Below are 16914 nucleotides of genomic sequence, written 5' to 3'. Positions count from 1 at the left end.
GTTTGGAGATTACAGTATTAAAAAGAAAGTATACTTGTTTGTGGGTGGTAAGCTTCTGCTATAATCAGTAAGTGGTAAGTGGAACAAAAAGATTGCATAAAAATGTGAGGAACTAAAGCCTTTTTTTAACACAATCACTCCATTTCAGGGGCTCAAAAGTAATTTTACAAATAAAAAAGCTGAAAATAAAATGTTTATTTCTAATACTTGGTTGAAAACCCTTTGCTGGCAATGACAGCCTGTAGTGTTGAACTCATGGACATCACCAGATGCTGGGTTTCCTCCTTTTTAATGCTCTGCCAGGCCTTTACTGCAGTGGCTTTCATTTGCTGTTTGTTGGCCTTGCTCTCCGAAGTTTAGTCTCAACAAGTGAAATGCATGCTCAATTGGGTTCAGATCAGGTGACTGACTTGGACATTCAAGAATATTCCACTTCTTTGCTTTAATAAACTTTCTAGGTTGCTTTGGCTGTATGTTTTGGGTCATTGTCCATCTGTATTATGAAACACCTCCCAATCAATGTGACCGCATTTAGCTGGATTTGAGCAGACAGTATGTCTCTGAACACCGCAGAATTCATTCGGCTGCTTCTGTCCCGTGTCACATCGTGGATAAACACTAGTGTCCCAGTGCCATGGCAGCCATGCACGCCCAAGCCATCACACTGCCTCCGCCATGTTTTACAGATGATGTGCTATGCTTTGGATCATGAGCTGTTACACTCCTTCTCCATACTTTTTTCTTGCCATCATTCTGGTAAAGGTTGATCTTGGTTTCATCTGTCCAAATAATGTTTTTCCAGAACTGTGCTGGGTTTTTTAGATGTTTTTAAACAAAGTCCAATCTAGCCTTTCTATTCTTGAGGTTTATGAGTGTCTTGCACCTTGCAGTGCACCCTCTGTATTTACTTCCATGCAGTCTTCTCTTTATGGTAGACTTGGATATCGATACGCCTATCTCCTGGAGAGTGTTGTTCACTTGGTTGGCTGTTGTGAAGGGGTTTCTCCTCACCATGGAAATAATTCTGCGATCATCCACCACTGTTGTCTTCCGTGGATGTCCAGGTCTTTTGGCGTTGCTGAGTTCACCAGTGCTTTGTTTCTTTCCCATGATGTACCAAACTGTAGATTTTGCCACTCATAATATTGTAGCAATTTCTTGGATGGGTTTTTTTCTGTTTTTGCAGCTGAAGGATGGCTTGTTTCACCTGCATGGAGAGCTCCTTTGACCACATGTTTTTTCACAGCAAAATCTTCCACATACAGGCACATCCCCCCTCAAATCAACTCCAGGCCTTTTATCTGCTTAATTGTTAATGACATAATGAAGGAACTACCCACACCAGCCCATGAAATAGTCTTTGAGTTAATTGTCCAATTACTTTTGAGCCCCTGAAATGAAGTGATTGTGTAAAAAAAGGCTTTAGTTGCTCACGTTTTTATGCAATCTTTTTGTTCAACCCACTCAATTAAAGCTGAAAGTCTGCAGTTCAACTGCATCTTAGTTGTTTCATTTTAAATGAGTTGTGGTAATGTACAGAACCAAAATTAGAAAAAAAGTTGTCCCTGTCCAAATATTTATGGTCCTAACTGTACCTGCTAATTATGGCATAGACATACCTGTGTGCAGCTGCCCTGCAGGGATGACAGGTCCTTGATTTGCCAATAATGCATCATTTGTAAACGCCATCTTTGCTGCTGGGTCCACGGTGTACTTCCAAAAAGCTGGCGATCTTCAGCCATTAGAAACTCTTGCCCATGTTCCAGATGTTCACCGGATGTAACCCCATGCGCAGAGACAGACCTGAGCTCCACACTACATGGCACATGCACCATACAGTGTGGAGCTAAAACAAGAAGCCACCAAGAGTCATGGATTTATTTTTTAGCTCTACTTCCTGGTGATTTTTTTATGTTCAATAGAAATGTGTATTCAGGTATGTGTGAAAGCTGGTTGGCTAAACCACCAATTAGCGAGCATATTATCTTCTTGGCATAGCTCACAGCTTAGCCCCTTATTTACCCATCAAAGTAAGTCACTCCAGCATAAAACGAAAAAAAAAAAACAGAGATGAGAATCTCACCACTACAACCTAGCAACTATATTTGGTATGATGATACAATAATTTGTATATGTATATATATATATAATTGTAGTTCCCAATTAACTCCTCCACGAACACGTTGAGACGGAAAAAAGATGGAGATTTATGTTTTTTAACATGTTTTCATTTGTATCTAAATGTATGTTATTGGAATAATAAATACTGTTTACTTTTAAAAAAAAAATGGTATAGAAGTATTTGCCTTCAAAGTCCCTTTTTGATTGGATGGATTAAACTTGGCATTTTTTTCTTTTGCTTCACCACACCTATATATTAATATGAAAATACATTTTCTAGATTAGGGTCTGTCTAATGTATTGAAAATAGAAATTTCTGAAAAGCTCATTGATTACTGTTACCTGCTTTCAAGCAAATCACTGGGAGATGTAAGTTATGGCTAAATCTGACATCAGTTATACTTGAAATCTCATTTATTTAGCATGAATTATTAAAGCCTTAATAACTGTACCATTCAGTTTGCTTGAAAAACAGAATGTTCTCAACCTGTCATAAATGTGACATGCCGTTTTCATCCTAACATTTTTTCATTGAAAACAGTTTGACAGACTGCACCATTGTACATAGAGAATTAAATCACTGATTATGTATTAAACATTTTTTTTCTTTGAAACATAAAAAGGAAATCATTGTGGTTTTAATGGAATTGTTAATGTATTAGATTATAGACTTTCTGCCTGATTATTATATTTTGCAAATAACATATTTTTCAGAACAGCAATATGAATGCTTTTTCTTCTCATTACTACATTTTTCAAATTTACATTTAACGCACAACCAAAGGCTCTTGTATGGTAGCGTAAGCAACCACAAGTCCAGTTACTACGCACAAGCCTATAAACAAGTATAAAAAAGCTGACTTTACCTTCCTCCAGGATTTGTCCCTCACTCACTTCCTATCTCAGGCACTGCAGATCATAGTGGGAGGGTTCCAGCAGCAGAGGCTGTGCTGCCATCCAAAAGTGGCAAGGCCAGATCCTGGTTGAGAAGCTACATGCTTGAGAATCCCCAGTGGCAATGCCGATATCCATGCCTCCTGCCACATTTTTCCATCCCATACTTCTGCATGAAAGCACAGCCTACAAGAGGGTTGCAACTATACACTGAATTCAGATATTCAGACCTCATACAAGGAAGCTCTACTAGGTAGACTTCACTGGTAGGTTTTTGAAAGACTAAGCAAAAACCGTACATGCATTTAAGAACATTTAATTTTTGATTTATGTATTATTTGTAATGGAATGTCATAATTGTACTTCACAGGAACTTTTTTGCTATCACTATACATCTTCTAGTTTTGGTATACCAAGAGGCAAATCATTACAATGATGAGAAAAGTATACACTAAAAAAGGGGACTGGGCTGTGGCAGTCTGAAAGGTGGGCTGCAGTTCTGGCCAGTGCACCCCCAAGCAGGGTCCCCGCTTTGGGGGGTGCATCGGCCAGGGCCACGGTCCATGTCTCCGGTCCGCATAGCATGCTCAGAGTGGTGGACGGGTTGTGTCTCTAGATTGGCTCAGACCTGTGATGGTAGAGTGGGTGGCTTCTGGCATCATTTCTTCCCCTTTGAGTGACACGCGGCTCCCCGCGCATGTGCAGTCCAGAGTCTGTGCATTTAGTGCTCCAGAAGGTTGGGGACCACTGCACTAAAGTACACATGTATATGAAATAATAAAGAGGCCTCTGAAAAAAAAACTGTGTATGTGCTACTGGTTAAGGAGACATTGAAGTGAGCCTACTGCTTTGCTTTTCATGGACAAAAAAAAGGTTACCTCTAAGAAGGTTTTACAATGAAAAAAGGTTTGCTTTCATTTCAATATCTTGCTGACTGAACTGGATCACTTGCGTTACATCGGAGAATTGTGAACTCCTTTCTCATCAAGCTCTGATGATGTCTGAAGAATATGACACTTTATATATGTGAGTGGTGTTATGGGAGAAATATTATTTTTTGCAAGAATGACAGGTGTAGTGTACTAGAACTAACATTTCTTCAGCACAATCCCACAATGGATAGATGTTCTCAGGAGAGTATAAGAAAAAGGGCCAATCATGCAAATCAACAAGCAGGAACAAGTCTGACATTGGCAAGAGCAGCATATGATGCCGTTTTTCTATTTGTAACACAAGACAATCTCTGTCTGGAGAAAAGAGTAGATAATAGACTTTTGCTTATAGAACTTATAGAGAAGCTAAAGAGAAGATAGAGAAGCTTCTGCGGACCCAGATTATAATAAAATACAGACAGCTTAGTCTTTGCTAAGAGTTCTATGTTTATTATGATAATACATAATGGGCAATACCTACGTGGCCCCAATCAGTTGAATTCAGCTGAATGTTATTATGTAATTATAAGAAAATTAGCCTGAGCCTTTCTTCATAACTTGTTACATAGCTTATCAATGTGCATCACTGAGCAAAAAAGTGGGCATTTTGCCTGTGTGATCCACACTGGCACCAGGAGGGCTGTTTGAGACTCAGTATTATATAAAGGTCTGACATGACCTTTAACTGACTTTGAATGTTTTATCTTCCTCTAAATAATCCTTCTATATATTAGACCCCAGTTACTGACCTTAGCTTGCTTACCTGACCTGCATCTGCGTATTTTGTACCACACAATGCTAGGAACCAACCCTGGCTATTGACTTGAACTTGTCTTTCCCCACTGTTGCGGTACTTTGCTGACTGTACGTAGAAGGGAAAAAGAAGATTAGGGAAATTGTGCAAAATAGTAAGTAAGAAGTAAAAGGTGGTTTGCCCAAAAGATCATGTCTCCAACAGGCCCAAGTTAGAGAGGGAGTATAATTGTACAAAAAAGGTAGATCTGCTTCTGTTCAAGAATGAGTTGAGAGTAAAGGTAACTATTTGTTTTCCTAAAAACATTGTAGTCTGCTTTAAAATATGTTCTATGTGTATATATTACTATAATATCTATGTAGAGTATGTATGTAGAATTATGTGGGTCAATGCCAAGAAGAGCTCTAGATGGGACATTTTTTACAATATTAACACCTGAACCAAAGAAATATGGCAAGTCATGATTAGGGTTGGGAAGATTTAGTTCAAGAAGATTGATCTAGTTGTTGGATTAGGTTAGTTCAAGCTTAGTACAGTGAACTTCTATTTATCTACATCATTGGCAAGGGAGTCTCAATGCAGAGGAGTCAAAGAAGTTGATGACAAATAAAGTAACACTGACCTATATTCCACCTCTTCCTAATCATGTGAATTGAAGCCTAATGTTGGGGGTCTGTATAAAAGAACAAATTGACGATATCCTTGTTTTGATAGAATAATATAATTTACTCCAAATTAACACCCTGCACAACCTTCGACACTTACACACACTAAACAGTGCTACATAGTTGAGCATACTGTAATACATATATATATATATATATATATATATATATATAAATCCTTCACATCTGAAAATAGTTGTTGTTTTGTTGTTACACATATAAGGAAATGTTAACTCTTATTATAAATTTGCAATTTATACCTATATGCCTCTGAATCACAACACAAAGGCTTCAAGTAGGATTTTGGTTTGAAAATTGCGTGTTGCTGAATGGTCACAAATAAAAGGAAAAAAAATTAACAAAAGGCTCGCTTTCCTTTCTTTCAATGAGAATTCTTCTAGTATAAAACTCAATGTAATCATTTCGCAAGAGAAAAAATGCATTTCTAGGAAATAACTAGTAATGAATTATGTGCCACACAAAACTGTTGTTATATATAAAAGAAAATCAATATGCATCTCAAGATAGTCCTGATATCCCATCCTCTGTACCTGTAAATCCATGAAACTTAACTCTGCAGAGAATGGAGGCAACAAAAAGCCATTATTTTGTGATTCTCTCTATACATTGGTGAATTGAATGATCAATAATGTTTGCTTTTCAAAGGATGAGGAGCTTCTTTGAAGTTAACATCACAATCTGACTTCTTGAAATTGTGCCAAAGACTGAAATATCTCCCAAGAGAGGTTCTGACAAGCAAGTTCTGATAACTTTTAAATGAGGCTTAAAAAATATATAAACAGGATAAAGCATTGTTTTTGATGTTAAAAAATGTTTTGTCAGTTATTTAATATTTCTGTGTTCCTGAAAGTAGAAAAAGCTTTTGTAATTGCTTTCTTTCATTGCTTTGACAAATTGTACAGCCAATAAAAGTAATAATAAAAATAACAACTGTAGCTTTAAAATATCACTCATGCAACCCCCTGAACTCTTCATGAATATCACCCCTACCTACCATATTACTACAAACTCTATTTCTATACCCAATTCATCAATAACTTTTTATTTTTAGTAAACACCATTAGAATGATTTATGTGTTAGCAATGTTACCTGCAGGTCCCCTAGGTAGTAGGTTGTAGAGCATCTGCAGTGTGGCCTGGGGCCAGGTCTCCAAAGATTGGACTGGGTAGCAACATTTTGCAAAAGGAACAACAGAGTATTTGACATTTTGTAGGTGGCCAGGAAAACAATCACTTGGGCACATTTTCATATAATTCATTATGTTAACCTATTAATGGAAGGTTTTTTTTTTTTTTACAATGTTTAGATATAAAGGGGATTCAGTTGGAATATAAGTTAAATAGGTAAACCCTTACTGAAAATATTGGTATAGTAAAATATTTTGTAGATCTGAATCTGAAATAAAATCTGTGTAGAACATTAAAAATTTATAGTAAAACAAATTTTCTAGTTTTGGAAATAGTAGGGGTTTTATAGAATCCCTGTTTTTTTCATTTGCCATATGTGTATCTACTAGGGAGACCCCCTGTCACTTCCAGCAAGAACATAAGAACACACTAATTTTTCAGTAAAATGGGGAAGAATTAGAATATTCAGAAAATACTGGAATACAGGAAAACAAAAACATATTTACAATAAGCTGGTTGAATAGGTGTGCACACACTAATACTTTGTTGTATCACCTTTTGATTTAATAACAGCATTAGGTTTGGATAGGAGTCTATCAGCATGGCATATTTTGACTTGGCAATAGAACTAAAACACCAACCCCAAGGTAAAGCACGGTTGTGGCAGAATTCTGCTTTGGGTTTGCTTTTCTTCAGCTGGAACTGGGGCTTTAGTCAAAGTGGATGTCACACTTACCTTTCCCTCACTAAAGCGCAAACATCTCTCTCCTGCACATGCGGGAAGTACTGACCCTGGGCGTGCCTGCTCTCCCAAGGTTTTTGAAGTTTCACCAATCCCGCCAGCCACTCAGGAAATAGCCTCTTAATCATAACCTTAGCTAGCTCAGACACAGCTCCCTGGTGCTCCCTGTGTCTGCGGTGGCCCCTTTGTCATCAGTGTCTATTTCCTGAATTTCTGGTTCTTGAACCCTGGAATGTTCCTGACCTTTCTTGCTTGCTGCCTGCCTCAACCGAAGCTTTTCTAGACAATTCTCTTGCCTGGTGATTTGGTACCATGTATCATCCTTTCTACCCTGGTGTGCCCAGGGACCACAAGCCAGCAGTAACCAGCGGTGCAACATCCTCACCACTAGAGGCTCTGGAGAAAACCTGGGTATTTCTTAGATTCTGCGCCTTGGCCCTTCACAGGGCTCACACCACCCCTATTCCCAGTAGAGGGAATTATGAACAGTTCAAAATACCAGTCTCTGTCAGCTCCAAATATTCAAGCATCTGCTAGAAAGATGTAGAGGAATAGGAATTTCACCTTATGACAAAACAATGACCTCAAGCTTACATCCAAATCAACAAAATAATGGCTTCACCAGAAGAAAATGAAAGTTTTGCAATGGCCCAGACAGAGAACTTTGCACAAGAAATGCCCTTGCAATCTGACAGATTTGGAGCACGTTTCCAGGGAAGGGTGCCAAATATTGCCAAGTCAAGATGTGTCATGCTGATAGACTCTTACCCAAGAACACCAAATACTGTAATTGAATCAAAAGGTGCTTGAACAAAGTTTTAGTTTAAGGGTATGCAGCTAGCTTATCCTACACTTATTATTTTTTGTATTTTTTCCCTAAAATATTTGTCAAGGTCATGGACAGCAATAAACATTTGGCAAAAGCAAAGATATAAATCATGTTTGAAATTGGAATGGATAAACTTCAAAGTTATGTACAAGGTAACAACTGACTTCCAGAACATGTTAATGAGCATGGTATGACCCATCATGACAGCAATACCCTAACAGTGACCTCCTGATTAGATGCTTACCTTGTCAGCCTAGAGAATGACAAGATTAACACCTGTTTGACCTCAAAGAGTTTAACCCAATAGGTTCAGTGAATCAAAGAACATTTGATGAATCCAGAATGGCCCATACCCTATACAATGACTCTGTTTGGATCATCCTTTTAAACATTTAGTCTCCTATATAGGGCACTCTTACAAACCTTACATTTTGAGCCTTTACTCATGCACAAAACATCCATTCTGTGAAAAACTAAAATGCTAAAATCCAACTTGATGCTGCTTTTATGACCTTTTATCAACAGTAAAGTTGAAGCTCTGGTGCTGGCATTTTCGTTCCCCTTTCCAATCCCAATTCATTTGTGAACCGTAATACAGCCTATTAATCAAAGTGATCCTTTGCCTTGGTGGTATGTCAGGAAATACTACCTGCAATTCTTTACTACCAAGTCGTTATATTTAACACATATATATCAGGAGAACGTTAAAGATGAATTAGCTAATTAAGTTTTTGGTTTGTACTGTAGGTCACTTGCAATGTCTATAACTAATATTGTATCTCCCAAAAAGCCAATATCTTGTGATGAAAAAATTTCCTTCTTTTGCTCAAGTACACTAGTATTTGTGACAGGTTAAATGGAATGGAGACGTGTATTTTTTTGGATAAGCTAAAAGCATGAAACGTGAACGTAAAATACATAAAGGTGAATTTTTAATTTAATTGTTATTTTTGATTTTCCAAATAGATGCTCATTTCAAATATATATGTTAATACCTTTTTGAAACAAAATGTTTATCTACTCCTACTACTTAAAAACAGTAGGGTAAGTCTACCTTGAATATTTGATTGAACAGATGTTTGTTCTAAATTTCTATCCAAGACCTTCCTGCCCAACTCTATTTAACGGACATCAGAGCTACTGGTTGACCTCCCACTGCATCCCTGGAGCCATGTTTGTATCTAACACAGCCATGAACAAGTGAAGCAGGACAATTGTGGGGTCACAGACTATCAGTTCTCAAGCTGGTGACAATGTACCATTCCTTGCTCTCCAAAAAAGTAACAAAAGTGACAGGTGTGTGCAGTGTCCCATGACAATATCAGAAAATTTTGCACAGAAAACAGATTGAGCCATGTTTCCTCCACCTAAAGTTGAGGTACACAGTCTATCTTGGCCTCCTCAAGAGCCAGTAAATAAACTTGCACCATTACACAATCATCATTTTCAGAGGCTAATCCTGAATCTAACTTATTTGTTTCTGGCATGAGTCACTTGAAATATCTTCTAAACTGCTCAACTCAGAGACATGACATGCAAAAGTATGAGAGCGCACAACTGTACTAAAAGGTCACCTGAGCACTATCACAGATGAGTAGTTCACCTTCCTCAAACATCCTTGCAGTGCTGCAGCTAGTAAACATAATAGTTAACATGTAGAACTGCTCATTCGGATATAACATATATATTTTAGGCCTGATTGAGAGGATGAAGGCAAATGTCCTGCAGATTTTATTGACTGCTAATTTGAGAAAAAACAGGGATCAGTGGAATGATTTTATCAGAATATATTTTTTTTGCAATTACCTATTTCACCATCAACTGTGCAGGAAGGGCACCTGTTTCACCTGTTGGGCTGCTTGGGGAAATGTTGATTTAAATAATAAAATAACTACTAATTTTGGGTAATGCTATTGTAGTTGTACCTTATAATAGCTTGTCAAATTATTCTGGGCTTTCTTTAGTAAAATAACCGTATTGCTCATGCTTTTAATTGTTCTTGTACAAGGAACAGTCTTGTTAATTTTCTGATCTCACTACTGATTAAAAATAAAAGTATGTATCTAATATCCCAAAATTGTACCTTAACTTTCACCTCGTTATTTACTGAATACACATTCCCCAGGTGGCTATGGTCCAGTATATGTGAATGAAGCCATTACTGCCACCCAGCCTGAACTGTGAACTACAAACATGTTTTCTCTACTTTATTGAGCTTAGCAGGGTACACACAAATGATAAAATTGTTTTTCATTTTTGTATAGGAAGTGGCAAGATCACTGATTTTCTGGAAAGATCCACAGGTGTTCCCTATACTTATTGCTATTGCTCCCAACCTAAAAAATGCTAATGCAGCTACCACATCTGGTGGACTGATATGCTAAAATATATTATGCTTAATCTCCTATTGAGAGAGAAAAAGGAACATAAAAACGTAAAATTGCATTGCTTTTTTGCAAAGCTGACATTTAATTAGCTAATTAATTAATGTGAAGTGGGCATTTTATTAAATCCACTTCAACAGTGTCTATCCTCTAATCAAAATCAAATACAAATTAAAAAAAAAATAACAGGAAACATTTAGAAAAAAATCACAAATTTGACTTACATTCTAAAAGCCTATGCACCTGGTATATAGTATAATCATATACCAGAACTTGTTTTTATGTTACTTATATTTCCATGAGCAATAGAATGTCAGATTTTATTATTCTGTACTACTTGTCTCCATATGTTACAGAAAATAATGTATTTGTCCTGTTCCCTATAAATTTGCTTCATTTCCAGAGGCAAGCATTCAAATAGCTTTGTATGAGATTGAAATATTTTCTCATAAATGGAATGCTGTCAATTAGGTGATGCAAAATAAATGTCATTTTTTTATTGGCTCACCTCCCTTATATTTCATATACTGTGTGTTTTATTAGATATAGATATTGTAAATGTAAGAGCACGAAGGTTCCTTGTGTGGAAAATTAATTTCTTCAGTGCACTGAATACACAACTCCAGGCAAAAATAATAATCTCATGATCTCAGTTATGGGCTTCACATATATGTTCTACCTCAATGTAAAAAGTTCTCCATGTGCACATTGTAATAACATTCTCAGTTTGAGATCATGGCAATGGTGCTCATCCATCTGATGGGTGACTACAAGAAAAATTGGGAGCTGAAGTTCTGCTTCCTCTACCATCTATCTGGCCTGCTCATTAGAAAATGAGAAGGGGGGGAGGGGTAATATTAGATGAAAGGAGGGGGTACAGTTAGATAAAGCAAACGGGGGCAGTCCATTGGAGGTATGGAATTTTCTTTTTCAAGTTTAGCATCATGTGAGATATGGTTGTCATGAAGGCCAGGGGGAACTGTGGATACAAGTTTTGATTTTCCTGGGGCAGTGTGGTAGAGGCTGCTGGCCTGTTAAGAAAACAGAAGTATCTACAGAATTAAAAGTTTGGAGTGGTAGTAATTTCTTGGACTTCCAGCTCAATGCAAAATGTGACTGGTTGTTATTTCTAATGTTGTTATTAGTTAATCATTTATGGTTACGTTAATAAAGGGGCTGCTATAGGGTTGCTACCCTGACCTTCCTCTATTCATCCCGGTAGGGTAGAAGCGAGGAGAGCTTTCACTGTCATGGCAGCATGGGGGTGCAAGTCCATGAAAGCGGAGGGGTAACGTTGGATAAAGCATACAGGTGGTGGAATCATGAAGGCCAGGGGGAACTGTGGATATAAGTATAGTTTTCCCCAAGGCTGTGTGGTAGTGACTGGGGACCTTTTATGAAAACAGAAGTATCCACAGAATTAAAAGATTGCGGTGCTAGAAACTTCATTTACTTACAACTAGATGCAAAATGTGACTGGTTGTTATTTATAATGGAATCGGTTAATAATTTATGGTTACATAATAACGGGCTGCTATGGCCAATTGATCCCAAAAATTGTCTTGTGTCTTATGTTAAAGGTAAATAAGGCACTCAGAAGGGAAGAAGGACTAAGTGGCTATACAAGTATAATTTCAGCTGATGATGTGCAAAGCAGTAGAGAATTGATTGCAGTGAATACATAATGTGACATTTTTGGAAACATTTCTTGGTAGAGAATCTTCCAGGTCCATGTGCTTCAATGGCAGTAATTGATTCTCTACCAGGGAATATTTCAAATAAAGTGAAAGTTTAACTAAAAAAAAATCACTTGTTGTTATCTGTAGCCCCCTATCCATCCACAAACCGAGCCCAACAAGTCCTGCACTGTCTCAGCTTCCCTCTTCTTTCTAGTGCTCACTGTTTTGTCCAGTGCCACCATGTTCTTTCTTCCAAGTTCTCCCTCACCTCACACACTCTAAAGAAAAAAAATTTTCATTGTTTTGTCAAGCATTGTATGAGCAGAGGCAAACCCAGAGTCCCCGGCACTCCTGGCAATGAGCTGTGTCAGCACCCTTCCTCCATACACACATGGAGATATCATGGTGTTAGTCCAGCTTCCCCTTGTTCCACCATGTTCCAGGCTGTGCACCCCACACTATAGCAGTTTAAAGCTCAGCTTGAAGAAAAAATTAAGAAAAATAGACAAGAGGTTTGGTATTTTTAGAATTACTAGAAGAAAATATTGTACAACTTAGTATGATACAAAATACTTGTTGCTTATTTTCATACCAAGATTGCACATTATGGCAAATATATTTATTTTCTGCATATAAGTATTCAGTACAGTATTTGTGTTCAGATTTAGGATAGTAACATATTAGTTATTTGATAGATATTCATTATATTATATTTATATATATTTTTTTCTTTATAGATCTGATTATTGCAATGCCTGATACTTTTGTTGTCTTGCAATCCTCAAGGGCCATGCTTGCCATAGAAAAAGAACCCTTCATACTTTTTCTTACCTTGTGCCATTAAAGAACTTATCCAGAACTTAAAGTTGCCTAGATCAGTGGTCGCCAACCTTTTCGATCCCACCAACCACTAAATATACCAGCTCCAGAACGCGCATGCGCAGAGAGCCGTGTCACTGAAAGGGGAAGAAACTTCCCTGATAGTGGCGTCATGATGCCAGAACCTGCCCACTCTCCCATCGCTGGTCTGAGCCTGCAATGGTAGAGTGGGCTGGGATGTGTCCAGAGACAGTCAGTCCTTCTGACCCCACTGGGGGGGCGCACCGACCAGAGCTACAGACCAAAATTTTCTTGCAGACCACCGTTTGGCGTCTGCTGGCCTAGATTCCTGAAGCTCTGCTAGTTTCTGGCAGCTTCACTTACAAACTAGCAGCATTATTATTTCCAGCTGCCAATACTGGATAGGATGCTCCACCAATCCAGATAATAACAGAGGTTCCCTTTAAGCAGTACAGTTGCACTGGTATATATGCAGGAGTAAATATTCATCACTTTGAAACATCTTGCATTTAGTATATTTTCATTAGTGCATACACTTCTAAATAAGTTTTATTTATTCAGCAAACCTCTTTAGATATCACGCTCTATAAGCGATGTATTGTCAATAAAGTTTATTCTGCAATACAAAAGTGCAATAGTGGAAAAAAAAATCTATTCATAGTAAATTGAATCCACAGGGATTTGAAATGCTTTGCTGGTTATTCCTAGAATTACTGCTGTAATTGTATTACACAGAATGAGGATGTTTTTCATTGGGTGCTATTTTCCCTCAAGCACCAGGATGTATCATTGTATACTTATCTTTAATACTATTTTGAAAATGCTCTCATGTTTCACTCAGGCTTGTGTGTGTCATATGCTTCGAGTATAGAGAATTATCTAATAGACCTTTTGCCTCTTGAAGCTTGAGATTCTCATGATGACATTTTCTATGGTCACTTCAGCTCTCCTTCAGTCAGAGCCTCGAATTAACCTATTAATCAAGTGACAGTATATCAGATGTACATGTGGATGGGGACATACAAGTATAATTAATCAATGTAACTTAAAAGAAAGGTGAAGATTTAGGCAGAGCACATAAAAGCAATGCTAAATTCTGCACAAATGGTTTTTTCTGAGACCCTAATAAATATTTAGGCAAAGGTTGCAGAGTAAAACCTTTCTGCCTATTAAAATGATTAAATTAACAGCATTAGGAAAAACCTGACAGCTAATTTATCTCTTCTTTTATCCTCTGCTGCCCCAATGCTGCCTGAACTGCTCTGATTTTTTTTGATGTCCATTTATTTGAAAACAGACAGAAAGAAAACCCCATCCAACATTGTTGTCCCCAGGGTTTAAGGGACCTATCGGCAGGTTGGAGTATTGTCATGGGAGAGGGAAGGGGTAAGTCAATGCTTATGGTTACACTTGGGGTAATTTCCTAGGCAGATAAAGGCTGTTCACTTAGCTGACCCTGCTAATACCCCAAGATTTTGATCATACATTAATAAATATATAAACTAGTTTGTTGTTCAAACATTAGCTTTTATTACAGCAGCAGTTTTAGGCATTCATGCCTTGAATGGGCTTGTTGTTCCACTTTAGGTCTGTGACAAATTCGGCCCCAAATGAATAAAGCAAAACAACCTAGCTGTTCATTTATTGGATTCAGCACAGAGCTGTATGTTATAACTATCATTGACAAGTATAGCACAGCTCAGCCAATTGTCAAGATTGGCTGGCCAGATTCGCTCAACTTTTTTTTTTTTTTTACTGAGCGAATGAAAATAATAACGATGAAGTTCAACCTCATCAGCTGTCCTCATATGCCGGACCTGAAAAAAATGGCAAGATCTTTGTCACAATGGATGGAGCTCCTGTCAGTATGCAGAGATCAGCCGATCCTGGGTTAGAAGCACCCAGTGCTGGATGGATAGGTGGATGGGTCTTCATGAGCTCCAGTCCAATAAAGACTGCTAGATCCCTCAAAGCCAAAATTAATAAAGAACAATACCATACTGTATTTTGTGATTATTTTAGGTTTTAGTTAACTCTTAGTAAAATGGGCTTCCACTTTTTAAAAAAGCTTCCTTCCTGCAGAACCCCACAACACAGGGGTTACTATTTGAGGCTGTGCCCCTCTTCCACAATGATTCCACTGCCACTGATGGAGAGGGTGGCTGTTTTTTTGGTATTTGAGTTTAGCTATGAATCAACCTGAACAGTAGGTTTAAATTTTGAAGTAAATGTTGAAGTAAATCCAACCGAATAGAGGCAAAATTGACCAACTCTAGTCCTGACAGTACAGGCATGGATCTTTAAAAACTATTGCCTTGATATTTAACCAATAATACATGCTCATCGAGTTGCAAGCCTCGGTCTCAGAAATGCATGGGCTATATTTGATATCCTTAGATACTGACCATATATATATATATATATACAGTGTATATATATATATATACAGTGTATATATATATATATATATATTATACCTATAAATGGAGTTTCATGAAAATGCAAAACCTTGTAAGATTTTGTTATTGCATTCCTGTAGATCTGCCTGTAGGCTCTTGTATTAAAGACTGTGGAAAAGCATATATTATGTAATGTGTGCCCAAAGCTAAAGGTAGATGAAAAACTTTTATTTTTCTGATACTTTCTCTAGATTTGACTACTATTACACAGTTTTGTGAAAGGGAGATTTGGGTGACAGAAGAAGAAGAAGTGAAATCCTTGGTAAAGGTCTTAAACCCCAACCCGTACCCTTCCATATGTACATCCATCAACCAAACAGATTGCATAGTTATTTTTTTTTGTCTTGAGAAAAGCTAAACAAATCTGCAAAATATATTGATTAGATAATTACGAAACTTTCTAAAAACAATCACATGTACACAGTGTTGCCTAACCTTTACCAGTAACTATGTTAGTTTTTGAAATTGTCTGGTCATTACAAGTTTATTTCAATAAATAAAAAAAAAACTGGTATTTAATAAAATGCACAAATACTTACCTTTCCAGAGACCCATGTCCTCAAATATTTCCTGACAATGTGTGAATCTTTTCTCCTTCCATTGCAAGCTATGTGCGCTTTTGCCAGCTTGCCAGCTAGTATTTCACTGCAGGACATCTGAGCAAGTGGGAGAAGGCACAGGTGAGGTAGAGGAAAGGTATTTGACACACCCTAAAGTGCTGAATACCTGCAGCTGTCAAACAGTAAGGTGGACTCCAGAAAGGTCAAATACATAGCATGCTGTTACAGCCCAAGTCCAGGCTACAAGTGACCCCTGTGATGAGTCTGTAGGAGGTGACTTTAAGAAAAAGATAGAAAAAGAAGGTAACATTTACATATATGTATATCACAAACAAAATTGAAACATAAAATCACATGCAAGTTACTTGTACTTTATTTAATTTAACCTAAAATATGATATAAATACATTTTAGTTTCCCCTTACATTTCATCTAGAAAATAGATTATTTGTCTTCATTTTCACCACTGCTTGTTACCTTAGCTGTGGCGATGTCTAGAGACTGCTAGCATGGACCTCTTGCCTGCTTGGCAGCTGTTCTTTGTGACATTGTAATGTAGTGTCAGCATGGTACAGTACAGGATCTAATGTTGTTACATAAACTGTAATGCTCAATCTGTTTTCCTGCTAATATTCCTTTTAATTAACGGAAGTGTCAAACACCCAGAGAGCACAGGCAGAGACTGACATTAATGTTTAAAATATGTTGCTGGAAAATGTAGAAGCTTAGCAAGTAGATAACATCCTTTTGTGATATGAAGGAGAAATCACAGTGGGGGCCACCAAGATTTACAAAGGTTAAGCACCAGATGACTCGTTCATCACATTTAAAATTCTGACTTTTACAGGCACACTTGTAATTCAATGCCACTGACTGGGGAGAAACAATGGAACATGCTAAGCTAAAG

General features: G+C 37.5%; 1 long non-coding RNA gene across 1 annotated transcript; it reads right to left on the bottom strand.

Annotated features, from left to right (window-relative positions):
* Positions 1-13598: 13598 nt before the first annotated feature.
* LOC140322776 (uncharacterized) lies at positions 13599-16531 on the bottom strand. Its single transcript, XR_011919247.1, has 3 exons — positions 16485-16531; positions 15988-16285; positions 13599-13962 (listed from the first exon to the last, which is right to left on the bottom strand). It is a non-coding gene; the product is annotated as an uncharacterized lncRNA (long non-coding RNA).
* Between the last annotated feature and the right edge of the window lie 383 nt (positions 16532-16914).

This window comes from Pyxicephalus adspersus, chromosome 1 (genome assembly GCF_032062135.1).
Source record: "Pyxicephalus adspersus chromosome 1, UCB_Pads_2.0, whole genome shotgun sequence".
NCBI classification, from domain to species: domain Eukaryota; kingdom Metazoa; phylum Chordata; class Amphibia; order Anura; family Pyxicephalidae; genus Pyxicephalus; species Pyxicephalus adspersus.
The sequence above is the reverse complement of the archived record's forward strand: the minus strand, read 5'-3'. Positions and strand labels throughout refer to the sequence as shown.